We start from the raw sequence: 15385 nt of genomic DNA, 5'->3' as shown, positions 1-15385 counted from the left end.
AGTGCTTAGATATAACTCCCCATGAACCTTTCAAAGCAGCCTCAATTAATCTTAATTTTTACTGTTACATTTATCAGAATTAACGCATGGAAGATTATATATGTGAGCTATTTATATGATAATGAAATTGTGTAAAATCTGTGGTAGGCACAAATCAAACATTTATATTTGCGTTCATTCTTGCTGTGCTTATTTTGTTGTATTTGTGATTCGTAATTTATTTTCATATGCTGTATTTATGAATAGGGAAATGCAATCTATATAAACAATATTCACAGAAGGAACCATATCATAAAGACTATTGTTGGTCATTTTGTTTCTATCTCTGCCTCTTTTTCTAACATATTACCAATACACACAGCATATGATTTTGTTCTCAGCATAACCCTCTAACTATTTAATTTCAAATAGGCAATATTCACCAATTGGGATAAATTCCAACTTCAGAAATAGTTGGACATTTGGCACATTTAAACACATCCTATATGACCAAAAATAATTATTTCCATTCCTGAGTTTGGCATGATCATAAAATTGTAAGAACAAAGATGAATTCCTCAGATAATTTAAGCCAATTAGGATTTAATATGGACCAATAAACTATTGCTATATTTATATTGCTATAAACCATTTGCTATATTTACATGGATGCTGAGACCTTCCTGTTCTATCTTTTTTTATGCATAGTCCTGTTTTCTCGAACACCTTACATTGCTTCCCCAGAAGCATATGCATTGTCTTTCTCAAATAATAATGGTGGTGGTGGTAAATTTTAGCTTGGATGCAATACTCCAGCTCCAATCAACTCTGTTATAATGAGGTATGAATGAACTTATGTCATGGAATATAAACTATTCTGTGCCACTGTTGTATTTAAGATCATATATTGAGAGCCGGAGGAACCTCACAGGACATTAGTACAACCACTACTTATATCCATAATGACATCAATGCCCAAAATGGTTAAATGATTTGCCAAAAATCACACAGTAGTAATGGTAATCCCTTTCAGGGACAAGAGGGAACACAGATCCTCTGATCCCAGAGCCAGGTTTCTTTCTATTATATCATAAATGAGATAGCCTTGAAATTTACTATGATAATGATAGGAAGAAGAAAAACATCAAACACATCCTTTTTACTCATTATCAGGAATTCTGTTTGCACTAAATGTAAAGAAAGGCAGAATGGCAAGTGGTTAGAGGGCTTATCCTGGAGTTCAGAAAATTAGGTTTCAAATATTGCCTATGACACATACCCTACATGTTACCATGAGCAAGTTGTTTAACCTTCAGCATCTTAAGGAACGCTGGAAGACACAAAGTTACCGTTCTGAATAAGCAAAGGAATTTCTACACTGGAAATTCCCTACAATTATGATTAGTCCAAACTGAATAAACAAAAACAAACCAAAAAAAAAGGTAAAGGAAAACATAAGAAACAGGGAATAATTCAGCTAATAATGCCAGAAGATGTATTTTATATCCTTTTATGTGGTTTTGAAAAGTTTTCCTTTCTTTTATATTCATTCATAAACATATAAACAAATTCTACTATTACAAAAGGGGGAAAACAGATGGGAGTTACTTTAACATTTTGTCTTCCCTGGCTAAAAATACTAATTATTGTTTCAAACAGAAAGGAAATAAACCCCCAAATACCCTATAGTCCAAAAAAAAAAAAGGGCAGAGAGATTGTGGAAATATTTCAGGTAAATTTTTCCCCATTATTGTTCCTTTCCTTAAAATGAGATAAAAGGATCATATATTCAGTGTAATTCAGATGCCAATTTTTTTGGAGAGGGAAATACTAAGCATTTGGTTTCACTAGTGAAGAAACCCTATCAATGCAGATCAGCACCTATTCTTCAGTATATAGTTTTAGAGAATGGTAGCTGAATCCTTAAATCAAAAGAACGTGACTCTCTGTGGACATTGTACATAAAACTGGCCTTGGATCTTTTCATTAAAAATCATTTCAGGGGGCAACTAGGTGGCGAAGTGGGTAGAGCACTGGCCCTGGATTCAGGAGGACCTGAGTTCAAATCTGACCTCAGATGCTTAACAATTACTAGCTGTGTGACCCTAGGCAATTCACTTAACCCCAATTGCCTCACCAAAAAAAAAAAAATCATTTCAAGGAGTATAAATAAAGAATTAGTTACTAATGAAAGTTATTCATGGTGAACAAAAATACAAAAGATGCAATATGATTGCCAGTGGACTCACAGAGTTAGAAGCCCAACCTATGCCTGAACAAGAATTCCCTCTACAACATCTTGGACTCTTGATAATACCATCTTTACTTAAAGATCACCAATTAGGGGTATAACATGGGCCAGTTTGGGCATTCCCTTATATGGAGGCACCTTAGAGGAGAGCAAGTCCTAATTTCTAAATATGGAGGCTTCTTCATCCTTTACCATGTTGTTGGGAGCAGCTTCCTTTTACTAGATACTTGTGTCTTTAAAACTGGCAAGACTGAGTCACTTAACCTCTTTTCCACCATTCTCTTTTCTGCTGCTCTTTTCAGCCACTCTTACCTGATGAATCCAGAAAGTAAATCTCATAGAGTATGGGCATCATGAATTGAAAGATAAGAGGGGGAAGGACACCCTTCCCCTTCTCCTTTTTTACCTGGCTCTTAGAATTTAGCCTGAGGGTTAGTTGTTTCTACGTTTTTTGTTTTGTTTTGTTTTGTTTTGTTTTGTTTTGTTTTTTGTCCTACTCTGTTTTAGGTGTTGGAAATGATCCTCAGGAGACTCAGAATTTAAACCATGGTGAATTTGGCATCAGAATTTCTTCAAGCAGTATGATTAACCAGGAAGTCCAGCTCAAAAGCCTTGGGAAGCCAGCTTGCCATCTACTTGAATCAAGGGGGCCTTGGGACTCAAGACATAGATGCTGATTCTATAGGAAGCAAGCTAATCCATGGACCTAATCCCCCAATCTCCTTTCCCTCCCCAGAGATCAAAATATGTGTGTTGACATGGAGGGGTATGCCTTCCAACTGTTGGGGGAGTAATGTATGTTTATGATTATACTCTGTGAAGTAAATATTTCAGTATGAAAGCAAATATGATGGTTAGTGCCTAAACTGAATTGTGATGCAGTGGACAACTCCCTACAATTGGAGGAAACAACATTGTTAGGAATTGGAGCTACTTATAGAGAGCCTATAGTTTTTCAGTTCTCTAAAGGATACAGGTGAAACCTGTAAGGAAAAGCAAAATTCAATATACTTAGCCATGTCATTGGCTGGAAACTCTTATAAAGGGAAATGCTGCTTGCTAAGGCAACCCATTCTGTTTTTGAATAGTTCTCAATATTGGAAAGTCTTTCCTAAATTTGCTTCTTTTCAACTTCTTTCAAATTTGCCCTGTGAGGACCCAAATGGGAGTAAGGTTTTATGGATGAAGAAATGGTATATAAATATAACAGAATGTTATTAAATAATAAAATTTAATATAAAGAAATTAGGGAAGGCTTAGATTGTGTTATAGGATGAACAAAAAAGAGCAAAATGCTTATAAATGTTGATGACAACCATGTAGTTAAATGCAAAAAGAGTAACAAATTTATTTTATGCACACAGTTAAGGTTTTTAAAAAATCTAGTAAAATAAAGAAAATGGTGTTAGTGCTGTATTAGTTAGGTATCTCTTGGGGAGGGTGGGGTAAATAATGGTACTTAGAGATTGATATAATAATTCACTATGTGTTTTCACTCATGAATAATTGATTTCAGCTTGCATATTTTGTTGTTTTTTTTAATTTATAGATTTGTTCATATAATTGAACACCTGTAATCACTGGAAGTAAAATTAAAATGTCTAAATAAAAACAGAGGTAAAATGGAGACAATACATCTGTTATCTGACTCATAGGGTAATTGTGAGCAAAGCACTTTGAAAACTTTAAAAGTATATAAATATGAAATCTTTTCATTATTCTATTTCATGATAACCATCTAATACAATGTAAGAAACATCTTCTGATGATTCTCATTTATTTAATCCAGCTGTTTAACTGAATGGCAGTTGGCTGATAATCGGTGTGACTGATTAATTTCCATACATACAAGATTTTCTTATGAGGCACTCTGTGTTCTAAGGTGGTATCACTTTTTGGAGAAGTTACCAAATCTCAGAATTGAGAGGACCTCAGAGATTGTCCAGTCCAAACCAGGCTTGAACAAGAATCACCTGTATAACAACCTGATGATATGAGCATCTAGGATTTTCTTTTTGACCTTTAATGAGAGGGAACTCCTTAAGGTTTTTGGTTGTTATTTTTGTTTGTTTGTTTGTTTTGTTTTTGCAGGGCAATGAGGGTTAAGTGACTTGCCCAGGGTCACAAAGCTAGTGTCAATTGTCTGAGGTTGAATTTGAACTCAGATCCTCCTGAATCCAGGGCTGGTGCTTTATCCAGTGCACCACCTAGCTTCCCCCTGAACTCATTAAGTTTTGTTTTGTTTTGTTTTGTTTTTGCAGGGCAATGGGGGTTAAGTGACTTGCCCAGGGTCACACAGCTACTAAGTGTCAAGTGTCTGAGGCCGGATTTGAACTCAGGTACTCCTGAATCCAGGGCCGGTGCTTTATCCACTGCACCACCTAGCTGCCCCCTGAACTCATTAAGTTTTGAAGCTTCATGTTATTGTCACTGGCAGGGGAAATCAAACTGAATATAAAAAAGGACACTTCCTTAGTCTAAGAATTCTAAGTATCAGTAATTCCTGGAATAATTAGAATGCCTATATTACTAAAAGGAAAGATGAGTGAAGATACCTTCATTCTGGTTACTAATTCATTTACTTTCCTTACACTGTCAGCCAAATGGTAATGGGTGAGTGAGTGGGGTAGAATCTGCAACTATGTCAAGACTTGGACTCCTGTTTTAAGCCTAGGTCTAAGACCTGACTTTTCATCTCATATCTGGTTGAAAACATTTTTTTCAAGGGTAAGTGGGGTGGTATGTATTCTTTTTGTTGTTGTTTTTGTTTGTTTTTTTGCGGGGCAATGGGGGTTAAGTGACTTGCCCAGGGTCACACAGCTAGTAAGTGTCAAGTGTCCGAGACCGGATGTGAACTCAGGTACTCCTGAATCCAGGGCCGGTGCTTTATCCACTGCACCACCTAGCTGCCCCCAGTATGTATTTGTTTTTTCATTTGGGCATAATGAACAGGATGACAAAAATAATGACACTTTTCAAAACGACTTCCAGAAAAGAGAAGAGCAATCCTTGAGATGTCCCTTCAGTTCAAACAGATCCCCAGAAGATGTGTCTAGAAAGGGAGAAGAGTAGAGGGAAACATCCTGTAATATATACTTAAAGTTGGAACATTACAATACCAGTAACTTCGAATAATCTCACTTTGATATTATAATTAATTTAATAATTATGTCTTTGTAGGACTGTGTCTAATATGTTCTCTTCAAGCTATTTACAAATGCTAAGTAAAGTATACCTGCCTGTTGGAAAGAATGTTAACTAAATTTGCAGAAGAAAAGCTGCCTCACTTTATGTATGTCTTATGAAACTATTAGTGAATTTGTGTATAGGATAGGGTTACTTATTTCCTAAATACAGTAGCCATCTCAGCTCTTCAGTCATAAATGTTTTGTATGAAAAAACATTCCAAATACTACCAGCTAGGATAAGCACAACTAAAAAAGAGGTCGATTCCTGGTTCCTTGCTGGTTATTTTCATTTGTTCCATTGTCATTTTATTTTTTTCCCTTTGTTTAATTTTTTTGAACTGGCACAGCTTTGATATGCCTAGCAGATAAATGCTGCCAAGTTTGCCAGAGGCCAAGTGTTGCTAACTGCCAATTGAGTTTTCATTGCTTTGTTTTACATTAGCATTGTTAAAAATCTCTCACTGATTTCCAGTTCACAGTTTCTAACAAACCACAGCAGTTGGCAATATTTGTTTCTGCCCTTCAAGACAATCCAATTGAACAAAGCATTGGCTGTTTTGATAGGGACTTCAAGTACTTGGGAATGTCACAGGTGAATAGACTACAGCTGGGGTTCCTACTAATTCCCAAAAAACTAAATGAACATTCCATTTCATAATACACAGGCCCAAGAGATTGTTCTAAATATTTTGATTTTCCTCTATTTCTGGAATCACAAATCAAACAGGAAAATCCCAAAGTAGGGGTCTGCAGCAGGTGGATGGGATGGCAAGACTTCCTGCTGAAGACATGGCAAGGAGAGGCTGGGTAAAATCCTAAAATATTAAGTGTACCTGTACTGTCTGCTAGGCTCATTGTACTCTGAATCCAATGGGTACTCTCACTGCAATTCAAACAAGCTTTTAATTCATTCTTCCTAATCAAATATTAAAACCCTCATTGCCTAACATGGCTACTGAGTAATTCCCTACATGGACATTTTCATAATTTGGCTCAGAAAAAAAGGTCCAGTTTTTCTTACTCAAAGTAAAAAAAAGAAAAAAAAAAAAGGAAAACTAAATTTATTTATAAAGATTTTTCTTCCTACAGTTTGTAGTATGATCAATAGAATATACTCAGAATCACAATTTTGGTTAGCAAAATTTTTGAAATGGTAAAGGACTGAATATATGTAAATGATAGCCATTTACGGTGATCTGGGAATATCAGGTGAAAAATGCACTGCAACACACACACACACACACACACACACATGCGCGTGCACACGTGTATATATATGTATATGTATGTAAAGAATTAATTGTTATTTGAGGTTTTTATGCCTTGCCTGCACTGGCCTGGGGCTCTGCAAACCGCATGGTGCTCCACCCACTGGTTGTAGCCTTTGCCAGGGCTCTAGCACCTCACTTCATCACCACTTGCCAACGCCTACATGGGCCTGGAAAAATTATAATGATTGGAAGCCTAGTGAGGGCAATCATGTGACTGTCAGAGTGGCCATCCCATTGGCTGGGGCTGTGTGGGGTGTTTCTAGGTTTGGGGTAGGAGAATTGGGCATTCTAGGTGGAAGCTGGAAAGCAACAGGCATTCTGCTGCATATTTTTAGCTGATTCCTGGGCGGTGGTATTTTTTCAGGTATTATAATTTCCCTTTCCCCATTTTATTTCCTTTCCCTTGATCCTACTAATCCTGTTTGTGTTTCGTTTTTTTTTAAGTTCGTTCTTGTTAAAATAGATCTTGTTCTGTTTTGAAGGAGGCTGCTGGTCTCCTTCCTTGCCCCAATATTGTGGCGAGCTGCTTAGCTAGCACTCCCCAATTAAAAATTAGTCCCCACATCTATATGTATATGTATATGTACATGTACATCTATATGTATATGTATATGTGGATGTGGATGTGGATATGATGTATATGTATATGCATATGCATATGTATATGTATACACACATACATAAATATACATATGCACATACACACATACACACATACATGTGTATATGTGTATGTACACACATGCATATGTATGGGTATATATGTGTATATATTACTATAGAGAGATCTCAAGTGTTTAGTATGGTCTTCAATGGGAGATTTATCAAGGACAAGAAATAAACACTGACAGGAATGACCAGATAGATGGGATTATGCATCCACTGAAATATGGAAGAAGTGAAAATGTAAAGATTCAATATGAAATTTAGAAATAAAAAAGGAAAAAGTGCCAAATACCAAATTATCTATATTGGCTTTTCTATAATTCAACAGATAAATATCCTCTTTGAGCCTGGCCTTCACAATCTATTGATGAAAATATCTTAGAAGATAGAAATCTCTTTCATAAATTTTCTATTTAGTAACTAAATAATGTGTTTCTTATAAGATAACATATATGTACATATTATCTTATAAGAAAGACACAGATATATTTATGTGTGTGCATATATGTATATATACATATTGCGTGTATATGTATGTATGAGCATATATATGTGCATGTGTGTGTATGTATGTATGTATGTATGTATGTATGTATGGTCCACATCATTATTTTATTCTTTATCTTATTTTCTACTTCCTCTGAATTCAGGAAACAAAATGTTTGTTTCCTTAATGTCTTCATTTTTTCCCTCTGTAAATTAGAACTATCTGTTCTCTAATTTTTCAAAAATGTCCCAGTATATCAGGGGAAATGAAGCCATTTCTCTAGTCTAGTGGCACTTTCCTGGCCATCAAATTTACCATCTATTTAAAAATTGATGTGAATTGTGCTATCACTGAAATAGAATTAAATTGCAAAGCTTCTCCCCTAGAATCTAGGCAGTGACATGTGGACCCCTTACCTATAATTCAAATAGCTAACACCAGATAGGTGGTAGTAAGTAGTTGTTGAATATTGGCCAGGCAAATAGGCATGGGAAATATTGATGAGATAAAAACTTTTCTACATCTGAACATATTTATGCTATCAAAATAAACTGTTTGGTAAAATGACAAAAAATTAATGGAAATCTCATTTATGTCCAGCTTGAGTTATTTGGGCCAAGTTGCCTATTTTAATCCTCTCATTTATAAAAGCAAGATGTTTGACTTCCATAATCTCTAAAAAATATCTATGATTTAACCCCAAGAATTTGAAGTTTGAGTATACTGACAATTTATATTGAGCCAAATAATATTATGAGCAACTCTCCTCCTTCCCACAAAAAATCTCATTCATTGCATAAATACCCAGTGTCCAAGGGAAAAAGGGTACAATTCCATTGTAATCAATGTAATAGTCTGCCTCCAGACCAAATCTCAAATACTGAGTACATACCAGGATGCCAAATTTTCATAATGCCGTTGAGAAGCCTGCATGTATTCAAAAGAAGATGTCAAGGATAGGGAGAAATCCCCAAAACATGTGACATAGCATTGGTTGTAAAATTGGTCAAAGGATCTTTAGGTTAGGAAAGAGGAGCTTTAATGGTTTTTACCATCAGATAACTGTAAATATGTCATGAGAGCCAGCAAACACTTACTTTCCTTTTGTCACAGAGAGCACAACTAGAAGGAGGAGGAACTTAATTCAGGAATGTGTAAGAAGAGAAAATTGTCAATTTTCATTTTTTTCAGTCATCCCATTCTTAATTTATACTCATCTTGCTGACCACTAGAAGCCTCAGATCTCTTTCCATACAAACTTGTCACATAATGTCTTCCTTATTGTGTACTTATGTCACTGATTCCTTGACTCAAGTATAAGATTTTATATTTTTTCCTAAGAAATTTAATCTATTTGATACATTCTTGTAGACTTCCTAAATTTTTTGAAGCAGAACTACACTTTGAGAAGGAGTTAAAAGCCAAGAAATAGTCAGTCAAGATGAGTAAGTAGAGAAAACAGCAGACCATCAAAAGCTTCTTTGAGGGAAAGGTAGACCAGAATACACCCTCTGAAGAAGATAATAACAAAGTTAAAACTTGCTCATCCAAAGCTTCCAAATAAAATATTCATCTGGTACATGTTTTAATCATTGGCATAAATTGTTTAGAGATATTTTAATTCAGAGCAGTGGATAATGCACTGGCCCTGGATTCCGGAGTACCTGAGTTCAAATCTGGCCTCAGACACTTGACGTTTACTAGCTGTGTGACACTGGGCAAATACTTAACTGCCATTGCCCGACCAAAAAAAAAAAAAGAAAAGAAAAGAAAAGAAAGGAAAGGAAAAAAGATATTTTGATTCTATGTATATTTGTTGTATATACTGCATTCCTTTCCAAAATCCATCATTTCTATTAGAAAAGCAAATACCTATACTATGACGTCATAGGTATCCTATCTCTGGATATCTTTCTGCTCTTCTCTCTCTCTCTCTCTCTCTCTCTCTCTCTCTCTCTCTCTCTCTCTCTCTCTCTTTCTCTCTCACAGATTTAAAGAAAGAAATATCCAGGAGTATACTGGGGAAGCTCAAACTGCCTAGGGAGAGAATCAGTTGTGCAATTTTCAATGTGAACATTTATTCCTCAGAAATAGGGAAATGCTATAAAGCAAGAGGTTGTTTTTTTTATAATTCTTTTATTGATTTTCTTGACTCAAGAAAATGTGAATAAGGTAATATTAAAGTACTTTACGAGGTACAATGGATAGAGTTCTGGTTCCTGATGTCAGGAAGACAAAGTCAAATCTGGTCTTAGATATATACTAGCTGTGTAACCCTGGACAAGTCACTTAGCCTCTATTTGCCTTAGTTTCCTAATCTATAAAATGAAGATAATAATTGCACTCACTTGCCAGGGATGTTGTGAAGATCAAATGAGATAATATTTTTTAAGTACCTTGCAGAATGTCTGGCATATAGTATGTGTTAAATACCTTTTAGTTATTAGTAGTATTGTTGTTGTTATCATTATTATTACAGATTAACTTTAAAGTATGTCATGCATATTTTTTGGTGACAGTTTTTCAGTATTTACCACCAAATTCCTATACATGTCCATACATGGAATAGATTGAGAAGTCATAGAATGACTTCATAAATATTGAACTAAAAGAGTTTTGGTAGCAGCCTGGTCACTTTGTGGATAAGAAAATTGAAGACCAGGAGAATAAGTAACTTGTTGAAGGACACACAACAAGGAATTCTAATGAAGTGTATAAAAGCTGTAATTAGAAAAATGCATGATCAGAAACAAAACTGTCTCAGTCATACAATGAGAATGGGGGATAAATCAAAGAAGACCTGAGCATTCCATTAGTATCCTTAAAATATCCAGTAGATAGAGGAGAAGCCCCAGAACATTGATTAGTTCACCTTTAGAAAACTTATGGGAGGACGTAGGCATTAGTAACGCAGCCTAGGCAGCATGGGTAACTTGTTATCTGCACAAAAGGGGGAAATAGTCATATCCATAATATGATAATTCATAAGAATATTAAATCACATATAGACATGGATACTGGTGCTATCCTAGTAGCATTGATATATTCTAGCAGTTTCTACCACCAAAGCAAATGAAAATGATCAAAATAAAGTTCTTTAGAAAAACAAGAAAAAGGGCTAAAACAATGTGTTAACTCCTATTTAATTAATGTGTTAGAATTCAAATGACACGATTCAGGATTTTACATGCAACCAGAATATGGATTTCTTTAGTTGATATCATTTTGAAATTTTTCAGATAATAAGGAGTGTATCTAATTTTTATTTTTACTTTGAGGCAGTAGGATGTTGACTAAAGAGATCTGTAGGAGTGCTTGCAATGGTACAAACAGTGAGAATTGACAGGAAAAGTTAAACAGGTTCTATGTCTCATCGTAGTTTGAATATTTAATCTAGATTATAAACCCACTAGACAAGAACGTGTGAACAGACAGCATATCCTGTGCCAAGTCTAACATGTTATTGAAATATAAATCAAAAATTTAAATGTTTAAATAACCTAATAATTATATCTATCTTTATATAATGCCTTAGTTCTTATATATTGAAAGGAGAGAGAATGTTAACTTGTTAGAAATCACTTATCTATATACTGCTTGGGTTCAATTTAAAAAGTAATTTTTTTTTTTTTTTAGTAAGGCAATTGGGGTTAAGTGACTTGCCCAGGGTCACACAGCTAGTAAGTGTTAAGTGTCTGAGGCCGGATTTGAACTCAGGTACTCCTGAATCCAGGGCCGGTGCTCTATCCACTGTGCCATCTAGCTGCCCCTTTAAAAAGTAATTTTAACCATATGCTGGGTTCTAGGCATGATGCAAATGAAACAATATTCACTCTCACTTCAAGGAATTTGGAATCTTGTTGGAGATACAACATTTTCGAAGCTAATGATCTATGTGACCACCCAGAGATCAAGCCCAAGTGACCAGAATGCTTCTGAAAGCACATGAAGCTTCTGTTGGAAGGGGTTAAAGAAAGGGAAGAGATTAATTTGGTCTAAAAGACTATTTGTGCTGTATTATACTGGAAAGTTTGATTTCTTGAGAACCATGTGTACAGTGGGATGAACTTTGCCTCTGCTTCATAGCTTTGTCATAAATGATATTCTCTTCAAATTTATTTGCTCACAGTGATATAAGACTTTATGATTTAAAGTAGGGAGCCACCTTAGCCCATGTCTTTCAATTTCAAATGAAAAAACAAAAACAAAAACAAAACAAAACAAACAGAAACCATGCTAATTTGTCTTTGTGTTTCCTTGTAAGAACTACAATATTGCCCTGTCATTTAAAAACTTTATCTGTACAAAATTAGGTTCTACTCTCATAGCTGAAAATATCTTTCTGCTCAGCATAAAAAAACATGAATAGCTTTGCCTTTAAAACCACTAAAGAGCATATAGGCCAAAACGACAAACAATGTTGCAGTTTATTTACCACATTTCTGATTGAAAATTATATGATGCTTTTCTTAAATAGGGTCATTAATAGATCTGATGAAAGAGCACAATGTAGACAGTTGGTTAACTGCCAATTAAGAAAACCAAAATATAGAAGGCCTAGGACTCCTAGAGAGAAAAACTGATGGCATGACTGAAAAGAAATTAAATGTGGTGAAATGCACTGATGTATAAATTCAAACGAATGTACCATGGCATAGAGATGCTTTTGCTAAGGGTATTTTTAATGGGTTCAATTTAATAAGGATAGAATTTTGTTGTTGCTGTTTGCTGTTTTCATTTTATGTGGAATCTATAATCTTGTATTTCCTGTACTATTTAGTTCCAAAAGTTATGAAATAAGAAGGAATGGCAGCATAAAATGAGCCATACAGTTGAAGATTATTAAAGCATCCTTATTGCTGGTATGGTACCACTTCTACATTTTGCTGCACTGCATGGTTTATCCATTGCTATTTTTAATGGCTAACATGAAGAGATTTCTTGGGCCTTTCATCATTTCTTTAAGACATTATTGAATAGCATAATATGCCTCACTGTTAGGAGATCCTTTTTATTCATACTTTAAGTACATCTTTATCCTTTGTCACTCTCCAATTTATTTCTTATCACATCAACCCTAAGATGATATTTCAGCAAAATTTTATATTATGAATGTAGAATAGAGGACATATTTAAAGAAAGGACTGCATTTATTTGACAGTGCTTATCCTGGTCCACCAAATAAACCATAAGTTAGGAATCCTACCTGGTGTTGAACTACCATCAATATCATTATCAAATTCAAACTTATGATGTATTCACCAATATTACAATGTGAAAATTGAAAGAAATGCCTGTGCCAGAAGACAATATTTTATCATAGAAATCTCAAACAACACTAAATAAGTAAAAGCAAGAGATACAAGACACCTATAATTTTGCCCTTCCTGGTAATGAACTTCAAGGTCAGTGATCAATCATATTGAGAAAAAATAGGTTCAGTAGGAAAAAAAAAACAGAAGTCATTTGACAGGATATTGAGCCTTGAATTTTAATACCAGCTAGTACAAACTCAGTGTCAGGCCTTGGAGCAATCACTTATCATTTTTCTATCTCTGTTTTTTTTTAATCTGTAAAAGAGGTTTCCTTTCATAAAGTCTCTTTCAGATCTATCAAATTTCTCCTATGTTTTCACAGAATCAACGTTATCAGAGTTGGTAGGGTCCAAAGGGCATCTGGTCTAATACATGCCCATAGGTTAGCCTCTGCTTGAAGACCTTTTCGGAGAGGGAACTAATAATCACCAAAGGTAACGTAATCCAGTTTTGCATCAATCAATTGACAGACATTTATTAAAGGCCTACTATGTGCCAAGATTGTCCTAAACTTTGGGGATTTAAATATAAAAAGGGATATTCCTGGCCCAGGAGAACCTTTCATCTTATTTAGGGAAATAACATATACATATATATGTACATGTAAAGGTCAAAAATCAAATAAGGTTACCTTAGAGGGGAAGGCACTAGTAGTAGGAGGGAGAGTCCTGGAATAACTTCTTATGGAAAATATTATTACTGTTTAGTTATTTCAATTATGACCAACTGCTACCTTATTTGTTGTTTTCTTGGCAAAGTTACAAGAGTGGTTTGCCATTCTCTTCTCCAGCTCATTTTACAGACAAGGGAGCTGAGGCAAAACTGAATTACCAAGTGTCACACCGATAGTAAGTGTCTGAGGTCAGATTTGAACTCTGGAAGATGAGTCTTCCTTACTCTAAGACTGGCACTCTATGCATTGCATCACCTAGCTATTCCTGTATAATATGCTTAAGTTTATTCTTGAGGGAAACTAGGGGTTTTAGGATGTGAAATTTTAGAGGGACAAAATTCTAGGCATGGGGGACAGCTAATGCAAAGGCATGGGAATGGGGGGCTGAAGCATAATCTGTGAGAACAATGCATATATCATTATAACTGAACTACATGCAATATGGAGGATAATAGTATTTAAATAGACCAGGAAGGAGGAAGACATGAGGTTATCCATAGCTTTAAATGACAGTAAAGATGATATTATATTATTTAGCCAATAGGGAGGCACTAGAGTTTATTGAGTGGGGTGTGGTTTATGTAGTCAGATCTCTGTATTTGGAAAATCAATTTAATAGCTCTGAAGATGATAGGTCCAAGTCAAAGGAACTTAAGGCAGAGAGAACAGGGAGGAGGCTTATTTAAGAGAGCCAAAGAGAGAGGTGATGAAGGCCTGAAATAATACCATGATAGTGTGAGTAGAGTGTATTTAAGAGTTATTGTGGAAGTAGACATTATCATTTGGTGCACCTGGGTGGCTATATGGGGGGAATGAGAGTTAAGAGTCTAATGTGACACTGAGTTTGCAAACTTGAGTGATTGGAGGGATGATGCCCTAGAAACAGGAAAGTTTGAGAGAGGTGGCACAGGGGAAAAGATAATCAGGTCTATTCTGAACATGTCCAGTTTGATGTGTTTATGGAGCATTCAGTTAGAAATGTCTCTAACTGATTGTGGGATTGGAACACAGGAGAGATATTAGAAATAGAGAAATAAATCTGAAAATCATCTGCATTACTTAGAAAACTATGAGAAGGATGGATTAGAGTGAGGACAGACTTGGGGAATGTAAATAAATTATCAGTCAGTTGTAAGAGTTCAGGCCAGAAATGATGAAGGACTGAACTAAGGTAGTGGTCATGTGAGTAGAAAGAAGGGAATGTATCTAAGAGATATAGTAAAGACAGAAATGGCAGGCTTTCATTATTTAAGATAAGAATGTTTTTCATCATATACATTTTGAATTTACCTCACAGAAAATCCTACCTATTCCTCTTATTTCAACCTTCTAAAGTTAAGAACAAATTGAATCCTTCTTCTGTGGGACAGACCATTAAATAGTTGAAGAGAATTATCATATTAACATATTAACTCATCTCTTTTTTTTTTACCACTAACATAAATATTCTTTTACTTTTTATTTTAGGTTGATAATATACAAAGAAAACTTTTTTCCATTAAGAACAAAACAAAAACATTTAGATATGTATGTAATGTGACCATCTAATCTTTAA

Source organism: Dromiciops gliroides, chromosome 3 (genome assembly GCF_019393635.1).
Source record: "Dromiciops gliroides isolate mDroGli1 chromosome 3, mDroGli1.pri, whole genome shotgun sequence".
NCBI classification, from domain to species: Eukaryota; Metazoa; Chordata; class Mammalia; order Microbiotheria; family Microbiotheriidae; genus Dromiciops; species Dromiciops gliroides.
The sequence above is the reverse complement of the archived record's forward strand: the minus strand, read 5'-3'. Positions refer to the sequence as shown.